General features: G+C 38.6%; 3 long non-coding RNA genes across 4 annotated transcripts; 1 reads left to right on the plus strand and 2 right to left on the minus strand.

Annotated features, from left to right (window-relative positions):
* The first annotated feature begins 323 nt into the window (after nucleotides 1-323).
* On the plus strand, nucleotides 324-1,782 carry LOC137238835 (uncharacterized). The gene is made up of 3 exons (XR_010949224.1): nucleotides 324-498; nucleotides 740-1,181; nucleotides 1,240-1,782. It is a non-coding gene; the product is annotated as an uncharacterized lncRNA (long non-coding RNA).
* On the minus strand, nucleotides 1,764-3,431 carry LOC137238838 (uncharacterized). Its single transcript, XR_010949227.1, has 3 exons — nucleotides 3,182-3,431; nucleotides 2,929-3,117; nucleotides 1,764-2,876 (listed from the first exon to the last, which is right to left on the minus strand). It is a non-coding gene; the product is annotated as an uncharacterized lncRNA (long non-coding RNA).
* A 59-nt stretch (nucleotides 3,432-3,490) lies between these two features.
* On the minus strand, nucleotides 3,491-6,141 carry LOC137238837 (uncharacterized). Of its 2 annotated transcripts, XR_010949226.1 has the most exons (4): nucleotides 5,404-6,141; nucleotides 4,932-5,342; nucleotides 4,721-4,865; nucleotides 3,491-4,667 (listed from the first exon to the last, which is right to left on the minus strand). It is a non-coding gene; the product is annotated as an uncharacterized lncRNA (long non-coding RNA). The 2 variants fall into 2 exon arrangements; XR_010949225.1 differs by having other exon boundaries at nucleotides 4,932-6,141.
* Between the last annotated feature and the right edge of the window lie 5,965 nt (nucleotides 6,142-12,106).

A 12,106-nucleotide genomic window follows, 5' to 3' on the forward strand; every position in this document is an offset into this window, starting at 1 on the left:
AAGATTTCGCCTAATAGGCAACTCTTTGTTCGGGCGAAATGAACAGCGGGGAAAACCCAAATTTATTCACTTATATTTTACAGGCGAACGCAGGCGAACGAAAGAAAATCAAAATGTAAGTAATTTTTTTTTTGCATATTGATATTCACCCCTATTATGGCTGTCAATGTCAACCATCACTTCGTATCGTCGTCGACGTCACGTCGTATCGACATCGACGTCACGTCAATGCATAATTGGTATTTACTAAGACAATGTATTGATGTCGACGTGATATCGATAATTTTATAGAAAAACTATGATCCCCACACTTTTGACAATTGTTTGTTTACAATTTGTTTAGTGTAAAGTTGATATTTAATCTAAAATTTGTGATTTAAGATGTTTTTTTGTTTCGGAAAGTGAAACTTCGAGTGATGACGAGTGCAATGAGATGTTACTTCTCCTAAGAAAAGAGATGGGCAAAAAGTCAGACATTTTTAATTTGCCAGATAGGAAGTAAGTACTATAATTGCTGATTTCCATTAGTGCACAATTCTCGATTCCGGGCAAAATATAGAGTTTATTCATGAACTTTGGTGGGCATATTAGTGAATGATTGCGTATCCCATTACTGTACCATTAACGATTCCTCTACATACTTGAGCGTGGTGCACTAATGAAAATTTAATCGAATTGTCAGATGTTTCCTTGATTGTAATGAGCTGACTGCGTCACGTTTATTTTTAATTTATTTCAGATTTCTAGATTACTTTCGGTTAAGTAAGGCCGCTTTTAACTACATTCTAGAGCAAATAGAGCCGTCAATGAAAATAGGGAAACGTTCTACATTTATTTCAAATAAAATAAAGTTAGCAACAACATTGCGTTTTCTGGCCCAAGGATCATACCAATTAAGTGTTGGTAATGATTTTAATTTAGCATTATCACAGCCCACAGTATCTGCAATATTGACTGAAACGCTCGAAGTTTTGGAGCAGATAATATGCCCCCTGTTTATTAACTTGGAAATGTCCGAGGAGGAGAACATGGAAGGCAAAAGATATTTTTTTGAGAAAGCAGGGTTCCCTGGCGTTGTTGGCTGTGTGGATGGAACGCATATTAAAATTTCGGCGCCCAGTAAATTATAAAAAGGACTTTATTTCAACCGAAAAGGATTCTTCAGCCTTAATGCAATGCTTGTATGTAAACATTTTGCCATTGGATTAGTGAAATACTTTTGACAAATTTTAATTTTAGATTTGTGATCATAAAATGAGAATCCGTTATTTCGATGCTCGATGTGCAGGTTCATCTCAAGATTCGCTCGTGTGGAACATTAGTTCTGCCAAACGGGCTTTACGTGAACGTTACGAGTCTGGTGTGCGCAACACTTGGTTTACAGGTAATGCAGGCTACCCCTTGGAACCTTATTTAATGACACCCTATAGGTCAGCTTCAGAAGGAAGCGCTGAAGCAGTGTACAACATCAAACATGCCAAAACAAGAAACATTATAGAGATAACCATTGGAGTTCTGAAAAACCGATTTAGTTGCTTACTTGGTGCTCGTCAGCACCATTATAAGCCGGAGAAAGCCACACAAATCGCTAACGTTTTTGCTGCCTTGCATAATGTTTGCATTAAATATAATGTAGACATATCAAGCCATGATTCACCTTCCGAAGCTGAAAATACCCCAGATATGATTGAAGTTGATGTGTCCGAAAACTCACAAAACCTCGAAGCTTCACAAATACGGCAGGAAATAAAAGAAAGTTTTTTGTAATTAATTCATATTACAAATTATTTATCAGGTTTGTAGTTTTTTATTGAAAAATATTAAATACTATGCTGTGCATAAAACAAAACTTTTAGTTCAATTATTTAAAGTAAAAAATAAATAAAAATATGCTTTCTTAGCATGTAGTCCATTGGTCATATTAGGTACAAAGTTCAAGTACAAAATCTTAAAAGCTACACGTGTGCTCGGTACACACATTCAGTCTATTTGCGGTCTTCATTCACCGACCAGTCCAACTCCTGTATTCGCAAAAACAGTATCAATAATTCTATAAAAATTGCAAGTTGTAAATAAACAAAAAAGCGAAACAATTTTTCTTCTGTTTTTGGGAATACAGTGTACGTAAAAAAATGTCAATATAAAAAAAAACTAAAACAAATATTCTTGGGGCGTGGCCCGATTTTCTCACTAAGTTATTTAAGAAGATCCAGCTTCCTTAGCCCGTCTAATTTTTAAAATATCTAGCTCAACCTGCTTTATTTGCAATTTTAAGCTGTTCATTTTCTCCTCTCTTTCTTCCTGCCTTTGCATTATCCTAAGTTTTTCCCGCTCTATTTCTAACATCTCCGATGTGTCATATTGGGTGTTCTCTATTGAGTTTATATTGCTCCCAATTTCCTCAAGAGTTGATGAAATTCGTCTCAACACACTCTCTTGCATAGCGGTATGATCTTCCAATAAGTGCCGCCTCTGTCGGTGCTCGCGTTTACGTCTTATCCTGCTGGCACAAGGAGGCGAATCTAAATTGTGCTCAGCAGTAGAATTTTCATTCTCCGCAGCACTTTCATATACTGCAGGTTCGTTTTCTTTTGCAGGTACAGGTACGGTAGTGTTGACGTCAATGTCATCGAACTCCATAGCTTCATGGTGCGACAACATATTTGGAGAGCATTCACCACTTGTATTTGGACGTTCGCGAACACCATGTGCCACTCCTTTTGGGTTGAGCTGCTTACCAAATTGTAGTAAATTGGCAACCTGCTCCTCCAGTGGGCTTAGCACCAATTGTCTGTATCCTCCGCCTCCCGTGGCACGGCACTCTTGTTTGTTATGGACAAGCTTTTTTTGACCTTGCATTTAAGGTCTCTCCAAACCTTGAATTAAAAAAGTTAAACTATATACGTAAAAAAATAAATAATTTTTCACCTTTTGCCAACCTTCAGCATCCCTAAGTGGTGGTCCAAGAGCATTCAATTTTGTTGCAATACCTTGCCATTGCGCTTTAAAATTAGTTGGAACTGCCCCTCTGTTAAACCCCTTGGCAAGAGTTGGATAATTTTCCAATTCTGCAACGAGCTCCGTAAATTGATTGTTGTTGGTTATTTTTACCATTTTCTGAAATTTAATTAAAAATCAATAAATAACGTGTATTTGTAAGAATAAGTAAGGCTTTTTTTACCTAATTTTTAACAGCCAAATTTCGTGTTGCAGCGCTTGTCGTCACCAAAAACTGTGTTGACAAATTTTGTGTCACGTCACGTGAACACAACTTCGACATTGTTTTAGCCAATACCAAAAAAGCGTCGACACCTATCAATAGTTATCGACAACGCCGATACCAATTCATGAGCGTCGACACTAATTTTCTCACTATTGACAACCGTAATAGGGGTGATTCTTATAATTTTATGTACTTTTATTATTAGAACTAAATCAATAAATAATGCACAATCAGAAATGCTACTTGAAAAAATGATGCAAAATCCCGAAATTGCAAGAGGTTTTTCAAAAGAAAATCGGGAAAAAGTCGTGGACTTCTGGAAGCAGCTAAGTTTATGTTTAAATAGCCTTGGTCCACCCATTAAGAGTGAAGCTGAGTGGAAAAAAGTAAAACTCCTTTATTGCTAAGTATGTAAACTCAATTTTTTATGACAACGTATCTTTTTCTAGATATGGAACGACGGGCCCAACAAAACAAAAACTTTCGACTGTAGAAGATGCAATATACCAACTGCTGGATTTAAAAGATTCAGTTGAAGGTATTCAAGACTCACATAGCTACGGAGTTCCTTCAAAAAAGGCCAAAATTAGTTCGCCAATAGAAATAGTTTCAAACATTGTACTATGCGACGGTCCTGGTTGTAGTACGGATTTGCCTACAAGCATAACGGACAGCGAACCTGTTGATCTTGTTGCTGCTGAACGGGAATGCCCACCAAGCGATAGCAACACTCAGCCAGTTCTGCAAAGCAGACCTAAGTCCAACAAAAAATTGACCACAGAGTTAATTCGCAAGGAACTAGGAACTCAACAAGACCTATGTGGTAAATTGGACGAAATTTTAGCAGAAATTAAACCAAATAACGATAGATTGTGCCGTACACTGGATCGTATGTGCGATCTAAAAGAAAAAAAATTAGTTGAATTGGAAAAGCATAATATGAAAAAGGAAAAGTTGCGAAAACGTGAAATTGAGGAGCAAATTGAATTTAATCGACGGACGTTAGAGTTAAAAGAATTAAAAATTGAAATTCTAAGACAAAAAACCAAAGACTGAGTTTTAAATTTATTTTAAGCGAATTTTCAATGAATGAAATAGTAATTTATTTAGTTAAATATTTTCATTTTATATATATATGTATATAGTTTAGTGCTTGTTGTGCTGTTTAGTATTGATGTTTGATTTTTCTAGAAATAAGTTTGATAACAAAGGTACCTTAAAACTTAAAAAAAAAAATAATGATTGAATTTGAATTAGTATTTTTTGTTTAAAGAGCGTTTGTGATTTCTGTAAGAATACGCTGACCTGTCACCATATAGGTACTGTTTTCTTGTCAATATGTTGATTTTCTAATGTAGGAGTCTCGTTCAAATATCAGGTGATCCACTTTCAGGAGTTCTGTATGGAGTAAATAGCCAAGGCTCTAGAGGGTACCCAACGTCACCTGAAAACTTGTTGATTTCAATTGCATTCGTTTCATTGGTTTTAAGCTATTACCTAGTAGACGGACATTGCTGTAACTTTGCAAATAATTCTGTTCCATTTCTGATCTTAAGTCGCTTATGTTCCATATAAAGGCATCGTGGAAAGCACCAGGGTGTGTAGCATCGATAGCACGAATTCTCAGATTGCTCTCACATACCTGGAAAAATATTTATGTATATAATTTATATTTTATTTCAGCTTTTGTTATATGCACAGCACTCACCAGCATAACATTTAAACTGCATTTGCCTTTTCTATTGTAAAATTGGTGAACGTTCTTGGAAGGGGTTGATATGTTAACATGTGTTCCATCAACACATCCTACAACTCCTGGTATTCCGAACTTTGCATAAAAATCGTGTGCAGTTTGACGTTGCTCTTCTAAAGTCGGCCAAGTTATCCATTGTTCAGCACCTCTGGAAGTACCTCACTGAAACAAGATTGGCTAAGACACACCTCATGATCCTTTCCACCGTCTTTTTGATATCCTCCCTCTGCGAAAAAACGAACACATGCACTCAACTTTACAATTGGTGGTACTCCAAATTTTTGCTTCAATGGTGGCAAGGAGTTGGTAAGTATATCTAGCAAATATTTGAATGCCGGCTTATTTAGCCTGTAATATTGTAGAAAACTAGTTGAAGAGAACTTAATTTGTTATTCAAAACTGCTGAAAATAGTAATTTTTAACTTACAGTGAGTCACTTAGCTCCAAAGGGTTAGAACTGTCCTTTAATTGCCTCCGAATCGCTTTCACATTTATATTCTCCTCGCGCTCAATCAATACCAACCTAAGTGCAATACTAAACATTTTTTTGAAAATTTTTTATCTCTATTTTTGCTGTATTTTAAGGAAATATATGCTTGTTTACAAAAATTACGCAATTGCAAATAAATTATTTGTTCACTGCTAATTCACAATAGAGCATCAGCTGTTTCGAAGTGAACTTTTGTTCGCCCGAAATTGCCGATAGGCGGAAAAAGTTCACCCGAACAAAAAAAGTGAAGGCGAACAATTTTCCGCGTGAACTTCGCGATAAGGGTGATTAAGAAGGCTGATTTCACGATATTTGGTGCATTTTGCAGTATCCCCCTTCTTGTGGACTGGGCAAAGAACACTTAGATTCCAATCGTCGGGCATGCACTCGTCCGCCCATATTTTGCTAACAAGCTGCTGAATGCGCCTTACCAACTCCTCGCCGCCGAACTTGAATAGCTCCGCAGGTAATCCATCAGCGCCCACGGCCTTGTTGTTTTTCAATCTGGTTATTTCTATTTCTTCGTCATAATCGGGCGGGGGGACATATATTCCATCATCATCTATTGCGGGATCGGGTTCGTCATCTCTGCGCGGTGAACCACTGCCTCCATTTAGGAGAGCAGGGAAGTGTTCCCTCCATAATCTAAGCACTCTCTGGACATCAGTTACAAGGTCGCCGTTTTCGTTCCTACAGGAGTTTGCTCCGGTCTTAAAACCTTCCGTCTGTCGCCGTATTTTTCGGTAAAATTTTCGGCCGTTATTCCTGGTGGCTAGCAGCTCAAGTTCTTCGCACTCACGCCTTTCTGCTTCTGCTTTTTTCTTCCTGAAAAGGCGTCTAGCTTCCCTTTTCAACTCACGATAGCGTTCACACACTCCTCTTGTTGTGCTCGCTTTTAACGTAGCCCAGTAGGCAGCGTCTTTTCTTTCGGTTGCAACGCGGCATTCTTCATCGTACCAGTTGTTTTTTCGTGGCCGCTGGTAACCAATTTTTACCTCGGCAGCAGTACGAAGTGCTTTGGAGATATGATCCGACTGCTCCTGTATTCCTTCAGGATGAGTTGTGCTCTCAGAGAGCAGGTGTGAGAGTCGAGTTGCGAAATCATTGGCAGTCTGTTGTGATTGAAGCTTTTCGACGTCTAGCTTTCCTTGTGTTTTTTGTTCCTTGGTTTTAGCCGCGCTGAGGCGGGTGCGTATTTTGACTGCAACGAGAGAATGGTCCGAGTCGATGTTAGGTCCTCGGATCGTGCGCACATCTAAAACACTGGAAGCATGCCGTCCGTCTATCACAACGTGATCGATCTGATTGCGAGTATTTCGATCAGGAGACAGCCATGTAACTTGATATATCTTTTTATGCATGAACCTCGTGCTGGATATGACCATGTTTCGAGGACCGGCAAAGTCAATCAGCCTCAGTCCGTTAGGAGAAGTTTCATTGTGTAGGCTGAACTTTCTGACTGTAGGGCCAAAAACACCTTCTTTGCACACCCTGGCGTTAAAGTCGCCAAGCACGACTTTTATATCATGACGGGGACAGCGCTCGTATGTGCGTTCTAATTGTTCATAAAAGGTGTCTTTCACCTCATCGCCTTTCTCCTCTGTCGGCGCATGGGCGCAGATGAATGATATATTAAAAAAATTTGCTTTTATTCGGATAGCGGCGAGACGCTCGTCCACAGGCGTGAACGCCAGAACTTGGCGACAAAGTCTCTCTCCCACCACGAATCCGACGCCGAAACTGCGCTTATTCGTATGGCCACTCCAATAGATGTCACAATTTTTGATCTTCTTTCTTCCTTGCTTCGTCCAACGCATTTCTTGGATGGCGGTGATGTCAGATTTTGCTTTGACGAGGACATCAACCACCCGGGCATCTGCACCAATCCCATTCAGGGACCGGACGTTCCAGGTGCATTCCCTCAATTCATTGTCCTTCAAACGTTTGCCTTGGTCGTCATCAATAGAGAGTGTATTTATCCGAGGCTTGTTGGTATATTTCATTGGAGTATGGTTTTACGTGGCGGGTCCCAAGCCCGGCGCACAACCCGATCAGCGGGTTGAAAAGCTGCTAACTACATAATATTTCAATAGATTTTAACTTGTCATGCAATAGAGCTTTTTCGTTCTACTGTGAAATTGTGGTGGATGGCGTTAGCAGCTTTTACAGCATCGTCGATGACATATTGGTATTGAAAGTCGTCGAAGTCAGATTATATCCACGCCTACTTTCAAAAATGGGAAAAAGGAACAATACTCTAACAAATACATACTGCTGGAGTGGTGAAACTTGATGAGTGGATAAAAACAAAGTTACGATGTACAATATAAATTTATTACAATTTTGTAAAATTGGAGTCGCCGCCATTAGGCATAAGAAAATTTAAAAGTTTTGCAAGCCGTTAATCAAAAGCCGCTGATATCACTCTGCAATAAGGCGGAAACATGGTCCTTGGTATTATATATATATTCGATCAAAACAGAATAAGGACCACGTCTACTTTGATGAAACGGAGCTTACAGTTTTAATCTTAACCCCGTTTAGGTAAACTTTTTTTAACTGACATTTTTTTCTTTTTAACGTCATAAGTTGATCAAAAATCTTTTAAATCATTTAATGTTCGTGACGTTTCTCTTTAAATGTAACCTTAAAATATATGTAAGAGCACACAAATGGCTATATAATGTTCGGTTTCGTCTAAACTTAGGCTTCTTTACTGGTTTTCTATTAAATTCATTTAAAAAAAAGTTCCTTCAATTTTGGTAAAACTTCCGAGGTACTCACTCACTCGATATCTTTTACTGAGTTATGAGTACTGGCATCGATACTTTGATCCGATTATTTTATATGATTACCGGTATCGATACTTTTTCTAAATGATGCAATAAAACCAGACAGGTGAAGTCAGCAAAGAGTTTAAAAAATATTTGTATCTTTTTTTATCCTCTTTGCTTGAACTTAAACACGCCTCTTGTATAGGCTTCTGATAATTTCAGACTTTAATTAACTAGGTGAAGCCACGTAGCCAGTCGCAGAAGCCGGCTTGCAAAGCGAATAATGTGACTTTTTAAATTTGAAAGCCTCGTAAAAGCCAATAAGTGGAAATGAGATGACGCCTTTCCGAAACATTAAATATTTGAGGCGCTATAAAATATGCAATGTTGCCATGAAACAGAATATGCTCCTCACCAACCGAGGGCACGAAATACCGTGTAATGAGCCGGAAGTAGCTTCGAACATGATTGTAAATTCTAAAAGAAATATTTATGCCATTCATTTTATTTTTGAAAGCAGAGCATTCCAATAGCCAAGCGGGGCTTTTCGGCTTGCATGAAAGGCACGCCACTGATGGAAAAACGGGAGCTGGCATCAATGGGCCGAACTTCAAGAAATCGCGATAATTCATTACCAAAAACTGATAAAGCGATGAAACTTGGTAGGTGAGTTGAACTTATGACGCAGAATAGAAAATAAGTAAAATTTTGGACAATGGGCGTGGCACCGCCCACTTTTAAAAGAAGGTAATTTAAAAGTTTTGCAAGCTGTAATTTGGCAGTCGTTGAAGATATCATGATGAAATTTGGCAGGAACGTTACTCCTATTAATATATGTATGCCTAATAAAAATTAGTAAAATCGGAGAACGACCACGCCCACTTAAAAAAAAAAATTTTTAAGTCAAATTTTAACAAAAAATTTAATATCTTTACAGTATATAAGTAAATTATGTCAACATTCAACTCCATTAATGATATGGTGAAACAAAATGCAAAAATAAAAGAAAATTTCAAAATGGGCGTGGCTCCGCCCTTTATCATTTAATTTGTCTAGGATACTTTTAATGCCATATAAAAAAAAATAAAATGTAAGGCGCGATAACCTCCGAAGATATCTAAGGCCGAGCTTCTCTTCCAATTTGCGTCGTGCTCCTTTTGATTTTCCTTACAAATTGGCCGGACGGGACCTACATGTTTTATGCCGACTCCGAACGGCATCTGCAAGGCAGATAAGTTTTACTGAGAGCTTTTCATGGCAGAAACACACGGAGCGCTTGCCAAACACTGCCGAGGGGCGACCCCGTTTAGGTAAAATTTCTTCTAATTGAAAAACCTTATTTCTAAAATTTTGATGTTACCACACATACGGTGTGGTAGGCGGAGCACGCTACCATCACACCACGATGGCCTAATGCCATAAGTCGAACAAAAATTTACCAATCCTTGTGAAATTTGGTAGGGGCTTCGATTCTAGGACGATAACTGTTTTCTGTAAAAAAGGGCGGACAGTCGATAGTCTGTCCTTCCGTTCGGCCGTTAACACGATTACTTGAGCAAAAATCGATATATCTTTACTAAACTCAGTTCACGTACTTATCTGAACTCACTTTGTGTTGGTGTAAAAAATGGCCGAAATCCGACTATTACTTTTTCAATTTCGAAAATTACGAAAAATTTAAAAAATGCTATAATTCTATACCAAATACGAAAAAATTGGATTGGTTTATTGACGCGAAATATAACTTTAGAAAAAAACTTTGTAAAATGGGTGTGACACCTACCATATTAAGTAGAAGAAAATGAAAAAGTTCTGCAGGGCGAAATCAAAAGCCCTTGGAATCATGGCAGGAATACTGTTCGTGGTATTACATATATAAATAAGCGGTATCCGACAGATGATGTTCTGGGTCACCCTGGTCCACATTTTGGTCGATATCTCGAAAACGCCTTCACATATACAACTACCACCACTCTCTTTTAAAACCCTCATTAACACTTTTCATTTGATACCCATATCGTACAAACAAATTCTAGAGTCACACCTGGTTCACCTTTATGGCGATATCTCGAAAAGGCGTGCACCTATAGAACTAAGGCCCACTCCCTTTTAAAATACTCATTAACACCTTTCATTTGATACCCATATCGTACAAACAAATTCTAGAGTCACCTCTGGTCCACCTTTATGGCGATATCTCGAAAAGGCGTTCACCTATAGAACTAAGGCCCACTCCCTTTTAAAATACTCATTAACACCTTCCATTTGATACCGATATCGTACAAACAGATTCTAGAGTCACCCCTGGTCCACCTTTGTGGCGATATCTCGAAAAGGCGTCCACCTATAGAACTAAGCCCACGGCTTTTAAAATTCTCATTAACATCTTTCATTTGATACCCATATCGTACAAACAAATTCTCGTCAGCCCTGGCGATATCCCTAAATGGCGTCCACCTATAGAACTATGGCCCACTCCCTCTTAAAATACTCTTTAATACCTTCCATCTGATACACATGTCATACAAACACATTCCAGGGTTACCCTAGGTTCAGTTTCCTACATGGTGATTTTCCCTTATTTTCTCTCCATAGCTCTCAGCTGAGTATGCAATGTTCGGTTACACCCGAACTTAGCCTTCCTTACTTGTTCAGGTATAAAACTGTGCAATATAAGTTTGCGGTGGAGAATGTCTACGAAGAGGCTTATCCTCGAGCAGTATACTCGTTATGTCAAGCAGCCAGGTGCCTTGATTCGTAATCATTTCGTGATATGGGGTAAAATGCCTGAAGAGGTACTTAAATACATTAAAACCCTATACAGTAATAGGCTGAAAGGTCAAGCATACTGGATCTAAATAAAGGTCGAAGTACAAATCGTTAGATTTCATTACCCGGATGTAAGAGAACATAGTTTTGGCAGCAGATCTAAACCGCGATGGTACTAGATCGTACAATTGCTGGCGTATGCTGAGGATATGATGATGAATTGATAAGACAAAAGGTCTCCGAAATTTTTATGGTCCTCTCCGTGATGACGACGGCGTGTTGTCGAATTAAGTTTAATGATGAGCTCTATGCAGTCCTGAAGATAATGCAAGAATAATAGTCAAAAAAGCTTCGCTGGTTCGGTGATGCTATGCGATTCTTCCTTCAATCTGGCAGATAAAGTATTCCTACCGACACTTGTATATAGAACAAAAGGGAAAGGGAAGGGATGATTTAAACACCTTGGGTGGTTCAAGATCAGTCTAACTCACGGCGTACTCCGACGACACTTCATGATATTGTGGCGAATTTAAGCATCACTTAGCTGTTAGTAAATAAAGGCACAACAACAAAAACATTAAAGCAAGCTACACTTGTGTACATGAACACATCAATCATCATTTATACACATACATAGAAGGCGACGAAGAGATATTTCATACACACACATGTAGTCATCAGCCGAAGTAGTTACTCACACATACACACGCAGATGGCTATAAACTACAAACATACATACATGTATATAGCTGGTAACCAAGCCTGAGGTACAACTGTTCGCGAAATTACTAGACCTTAGGAGAAATGGGTGAACGAGGGAGCGGAGAGTATAAAAGCAGCACAAGCTGAGTAATAACTAATCAGTATGATTTAAACACGCTATTAGTTGCGAAGTGAAGTATAATTGTACTACTCCCAAAGTAAACTAAATAAATACCAGTTTGCAATACTGAATATTGGAGTGATTTAACAGTTTAGCGATCCGAACGTTTATAATAATAAACCCAACGGATAAATACCCTCCAAAGCCCGCCCAACCGACACGAGGGCGCATCCGCATGACGCACGGATTTTCTTTTTGCCGAGTTGTTGATAGG

The sequence above is a fragment of the Eurosta solidaginis genome, chromosome 1 (assembly GCF_040869045.1).
Source record: "Eurosta solidaginis isolate ZX-2024a chromosome 1, ASM4086904v1, whole genome shotgun sequence".
Taxonomy (NCBI): domain Eukaryota; kingdom Metazoa; phylum Arthropoda; class Insecta; order Diptera; family Tephritidae; genus Eurosta; species Eurosta solidaginis.